The sequence below is a fragment of the Chiroxiphia lanceolata genome, chromosome 5, assembly GCF_009829145.1.
Source record: "Chiroxiphia lanceolata isolate bChiLan1 chromosome 5, bChiLan1.pri, whole genome shotgun sequence".
NCBI classification, from domain to species: domain Eukaryota; kingdom Metazoa; phylum Chordata; class Aves; order Passeriformes; family Pipridae; genus Chiroxiphia; species Chiroxiphia lanceolata.
Window position 1 is genome coordinate 35436806 of NC_045641.1, and position 6323 is coordinate 35443128.

A 6323-nucleotide genomic window follows, 5' to 3' on the forward strand; every position below is an offset into this window, starting at 1 on the left:
CTAGGTACGCTCTCCTGCCTGTAGAGGCTACATTTAGGCCTTTTACTTATCTCCACATTCAAATTATCACATAAAGTATTGAATGTTCTGCGATAAATCATCAGTTGGACAGAAATGTATTTTAATAGAGAAATTTAGGATCCCTTTTCCAAATCCCTTACATTTGAATAAATGGTGTCATGTTAATGTTGACATATTTGTCCCATAAGGTTCTCTCCTGTTGACATACAATAGCACATCTCTGCAAATCATTTTGAAATTAGGCAACGGCCTAGAGCAGACGGTCAGAACATGAGAGTCCTTGAGTCCTACTGGTCCTATGTATCTTCCAATCCTGTTTTGTTATCTATTCCACCCAGAAGTGATAAACCAGGTCACCATTGCCCAGTGTATGTTTTGTTGCCCAAGAACTGTGAAGTGTCAGATTGAAGAGAAGGCCCAGGTTTAGATGGCTCCTCTGCTCTGCCTTTCCTGAGAATAAGTGGGGTTAAAAACCACACAGGGGAGGATCCTGAAAATATCTGCCCTTTATGACACAAAGTCAAGGGTGTAAGAGTTTCCAATATTTTATTTGTGCTTCTTGGCAGATATCTACTGAGTGCATGCTGGAGAGGATTGAACACCCAGCACCAACACAAGCTCTTTGTCTGAGCACTACTCCTAATCTAGCTGAAAGAGATGTCTGAATGCTATTGAAAAGTCCTGTGTTGCATAGAATTGACGTGGTCCTCATGTATGACTCCGTGGTCACAGCTGGACCATCATCTCTTCCAAACACAGCATGAAATGAAACTAAGGCATTTTTTCATTTTTCTACCTGGAAGTCATCTGACTCTTCATGCAAAGCAGAGGTTTCACACCCTTCTGTTCATACAACACCTTAAACCAAATACCCAATGATGGCCCTGCAAAGTCATGTCAAATTTCACCATGACCACTGATTACAGCTTTTTCCCTTTCATTTTTTGTTTTATGCATACTCCTCAGGGTGCTGGCAGAGTGGTTAGTAAGCAACTGCCCATGCTAGTTCAGCAGAACCCCACCAGACTTTTATTTCTCTAAAATTTAGTGACTTCCTCTATTACCACTGCCCAAAGGAAGCAGCTCATGGTTGGAAAACCCTCTCTGAGTTGTTCTGACTTTATATCACACTTCACCTCTTAGTCTCCTTTTCTCATAAAGCAACAAACTCCTTTGGTTCCTCCTTCACAGTGCTGGGGAGGAGGGGTGAAGGGCAGGTGTTGACACACTTGAGGGTGTTAAGCGATGTAAACCTTGCCTACACCTTGTACCAGTGCTATGTAATTACTAAGCATTGTTATTCATGTTACTATTTTCTGCAAAGCCTTGATAATCAGGCTTCATGACTAGGGGGGACTAAGGGGACTTACAAGAAAGCCAGCAAGGGACTTTTTGCAAGAGCATGTAGTCATAGGACAAGGGGAAATGCCTTCAAAGTGACAGAGGGAAGGTTTATACTAGGTATTAGGATGAAATTCTTTACTGTGAGGGTGGTGAGATACTGTAACATGTGGGCCAGAGAAGTTGTGGATTCCCCATCCCTGGAAATATTCAAGACCAGGTTAGATGGGTCTCTGAACAACGTGGTCTAGTGTAAGGTTCCCTGCCCATGGCATAAGGGTTGGAACTAGATGATCTTTAAGATCCCTTCCAACCCAAATCATTTTATTATTCTATGACTTTGCAACTGACCCTTGTAAACACATTGTAATACTGTCATTTTCCCATTTTTCCTACAGCAAAAAGAAAAAAACAAATTAACAAAAAACTCCCCCCACAAAAACACAAAATCCCCCCAAAACAACAAAAACAAACACCATCACCACCACTACCAACAACCAAACTAAAAATAAAAATAAAAAAAAAGCAACCCACCACTCTCCTACAAATAATTATATGCTTCATCAATGTTACACATCATGAAGAATGTAGTTATCTATTCCTTGTGACCACTGAATCTCTGTGATTTAAAGGATGTTTCCAATGATCAGTAGGGATAATGTTGGCAGAAAACATCTACTGTGTCTTGTAAGAATAAGCTTCCAGGGCAAAGGGAAGCGCTGAAATGCTCAAAATTACCTGTTTTGACAATTTTCTAAACAAAACACTGTATTTTGCCCATTCCAAGGACTTTTTGGAGATTCTATTGTTTCAGAGAATTGAAAAACCAGTTTGTACCACCTGAAATGTGACACAAGGAAGACCCTTTGGTCTCCATTACATACTCCCGTCTGCATGCAACTGGCAATGTGAAAATGCGTATTATTGATCCCTCTTTCCAATAACAAAATTGCTCACACACATTAACTGTTGAGTCTTACAACGAAAGGGAAGAGGAAACTAACACTCAGTGATGTTAGACAGATTTCCAGATAGGTAATGAGCTGATGGGTGCAAAGTGATTGGAGTGAAAGTTCAAAATTATTAAAATCATGGTACCTTGAGTGACACAAGCCATCTGTTTTGTAGTTCCCTTAAGTTTTTTAATTTGGTAAAACTCATGCAGGATGGAAAGAAGTATATAGATTGGGGAAACCTTTCCCCATCAAACACTAATTATTCATTTCTGAATTATCAAGAGGAACTAACTCACCCCCTCATGGTCTGGGTACTCATCCATCCTGTAAGTAGGACTTTAAGCTTTTACTTTGCTCAAGAACAAGAGGATAACCATGAATAGTTGTTCCGGGCAGGCCTTTCTCCAACACCATTGTGGACTTTTTGGTAATTCTTAACTGTACGACTATCAGCTCTCTATTGTCAAGAGACTCCAGAAATAGCATATTATGAATATTCAGGACACATGTTAAAATAATTTTCTGGAGAGTATAGAGATGATAACAAATATTTTTCTCAGAACATCTGTCCTTATTAATAGCTGTTAATGTCCCTGTTTATAAAATCAGCATAATGCTGCCTTCTATTCCTTTCCTTGAAAGACTGTTCAACTGACATATTATGAATCTGGAAAGAGGGACCTGTAACATACATTTTCTCATTGCTGATTGTGTATGGAATGCAACATGTAATGGAGACCAAATATTCCTTCTTATTTCTTGTGCCATATTTCAGATTGGTACAAACAGGTTTTCCAGATCTCAAAAAATACACAGTCTGCATGTATGAATGTTATAGGAACTATAAGCTAATAGTGGGAGCTAACCATGAGAAAGGCAGGTGCAATTCTGAAATACTATTTTTTTTGTAGTAAAGTATGGAAAATAATGATGGCATTGTAGAAGACAGTGATGGACAAACATGGTGTGTGTTTTTACTCTAGGATTCTACTGTTTAGAATCTGTCCACGTATCCAACTCCTGATTAAAATCTATTGCCCATAAAATAGATAAAATTCCAAATCTTATTCATATTTAGTTTGAGTCCATGCCAATGGAAAAGCAGCACAACTGTTGGCACAGCAGCAACCCGAAGTATGGCTGGTATTATAAAACATACCACCTGTGCTATAATCACAGAGTGTCTACAGGTTTTTCTGCATAAAATCTTCCATTTTCACAAGATCTTCTTCATTTTTCCATGAGGAGTAAAATACTCATGAGGAGTAAAATACTCTTGATAGTTTTCTTCTTTCAGCACCATAATATCCTTTGAAGGTACTGCTGATTCTGAGCATTATATTATGGATCTTACAGTATTTTTTCCACTTTAAAACCTCAGCTTCTTGTCTTAAGTGATTTCATGAATCGCAGGGTTTATTTTAGAGTTTTGGTGTTGGGATTTTTTCCTAATCACTTTTTAATCATCATGGTTGCAGGAAAAACAGGGAAAACAAGAATTTCTAAAAGCAGAATAAGGTAAATAGAAAAAGATATGATTTAAACATAATTGTTTCAGTGTTCTTTCATAAGACCTTTGAAATACATTTTCTAATTTTTCAAACTCTGCATATTCTATGATTCCATAATAGCCCTACTCTTCATAAGACAAGCATGCTAGTATTTCCATAACCTTTTCCACAAATATTTCCATGAGTTTTAAGGTAATATTTTAATGCACTTTGAGAGAGTTAATTCATTAAGAAAACAATTCCACTGTAACTTGGTATATTGTCTGTGGTTCTGACTTTCTGATGTTTCCTGTGAATATATATGCATATGTCTATGTTTGCTGTATATTAATAGATAGAAAAAATATCACATGTATTGCTCACAGTGTCTTTCCCCAATTCCTGGTAAATGAGTGTAAATTTTCCTCTATACTTTAGTAACTCTCCATACCGAGACCTCTGGTGTTTTCACACAAAGGTCTACTATTCGGTTTCATTTTCAAAGGATCAGATCCACCTCTGAAAGAAGCAAGAAGCCATCTGAACTTCTCTATCCAAGTATGTGTGATAATACCCCATGTCTCTTTTTCAAAAGATTTTTAAAGAGACAAGACCAAAGGATGCTGGATCTTGGATCAGCTGTTGATTTCTATATGTGCTAGGTCAGTCCGTTGACCTCATCAGAGGCCAGCATGCAACCTCATGAAATAGCACAAACTCTGCTGACAATTCATTGCAGATTGATAACATTGGAAATCATAGCCCTCAATCAACCTAATACTTCGCATACATTGTCAATACTAAATCAAAATGGTACTTTTCAGACCGTCAACCTGTCAGTGAGCCAGCCCTGCTCATATTACTCTCATTATGTTTGTAGAATTTTCTCCACTTATTGGGTTTTGTGATTCATTCCTTCTCCTTACACAGATTTTCTGTGCTGTTGGCTTTTATTTGCATTGGAGCTTTTTGGTCTAGTTTTTAGCAAGGAATTGAAGTGCCATTCGAGTTTCCATTTTACAGTTGCATTTGTTTTCACAGTTTAAGTACTTTATCATACAGACATTTATTGTTAGAAATTAATATTTGTATTTAAATTTGGAAGAAAACAGATGTGAGAGCAATGCAGTGATGCTTTAATTTCTTATTGAATATTTCAAGTTGAAATGTGATCATGGGGGGGAATCTGATAATTTTCATGTTATTCCCTACAAAATTTATAATAATTATAACATATATATGTGCAAACACAAGTGTGTGGGTGTGGGCACATGTTGGTGGGTAAGTCAATGATGTGTTTGAAGCATCAGTAAGAAAATATCCATTAAGTGTTTGAAACCAGCCTACAGAGTGGGCATTTTCTGCCACAACCATTTGGAAACATGCATAGGACATTTCCTAGAAGAAATCTACTGCGTGGTGCAATCTTCTCTTCTAAAACAGTCCAAGAGACAGTTTGGTGGGGATTCCCCTTACCCACCATTCTCTTTAGTGCCATTCATAATTGTGTGACTAAGCAAGCTAGTCATTTCTACTCACAGAAAAAAAGCAAATCAGATCACAGGTTTGGTCCTACCTGTTTTCATCCAGCCTCCAGAACACGTACGAGAACACCAGAAAGTCAGGCATACAAGAAATTCATCGATGGATAACATTTTACTTAGAACAGAACTTCATGAGAGGAGTCTGCTTGCGAAGACTTTCCAGTTAGATTCCAAATTTAAAGTGAAAGAAGAAATACGCAAGACCTTTGCTTTTTAGTAGTTAAAAAATGAAGAAGGTACTTCACACCCTAAGAACATTTCCTCTTCATCTCCACAGGAAATAAGTCTGCCTATAGAAAAGCTACTGTGAGTCAAGTGCAGATGCACTTTATTTTAAAGTTGTGTATCTTCCTTTTTCAAAGGCCTGGACTAACAACTGTGAAGTGCTCTGAATGAACACCCACTAATCCTCTTAAGGCAATGTAAAGACTGAACTAGCTAGTAATAACTATTTTTAAATGAAAAAACAAAAAAGCAAACAAAAACCCGAACCAAACCAAACCAAAAACACAAAAACAAGAAAGGAGAGAACTACATTTCCGTTGCTTTTTTTAAGAGTCTAATGAGTATCTGACCCCAAACTAAGATAAAGCAAGTTTTTAAAAAGATAGTGAAGCAAACAAATATTTTGTTTCCAAAACTACAAAAGCATTATTTTCAAAAATAACAAAATACAATCTCAAGTAGCATACTTTAAAGTAGTCAAAATGTAGGTACTGTGGCAGGTTGGGTTGCTAATCTTTTTTCCTAAGGAAATGAGACTTAGGCAGTTTTATTAGATGTTAATTCCTTCCTTGTCAGTAACTTCTGAGCAAAGTCAGGTATTTCTTTTGAATTCGAGAGGCTCAAAAGTCTCAGAGCTAATTAAACTCCTGCCACCTTCATTAAATTTGACAGCTAAGCAACAGCAAGATTGCTCTACTGATGAGGGGCTGTACAAGCATCTGGACAGACAGCACTGGCCACTTGGA

General features: G+C 37.4%; 1 long non-coding RNA gene across 1 annotated transcript in view; it reads left to right on the top strand.

Annotated features, from left to right (window-relative positions):
• The window catches only part of LOC116787463, a 29295-nt gene extending 23442 nt beyond the window's left edge, over nt 1-5853 (top strand). The window contains exon 6 of the long non-coding RNA XR_004357305.1: nt 5399-5853. This is a non-coding gene — a long non-coding RNA (uncharacterized LOC116787463). The remainder of the gene's footprint in view (nt 1-5398) is intronic.
• Nucleotides 5854-6323: the final 470 nt, after the last annotated feature.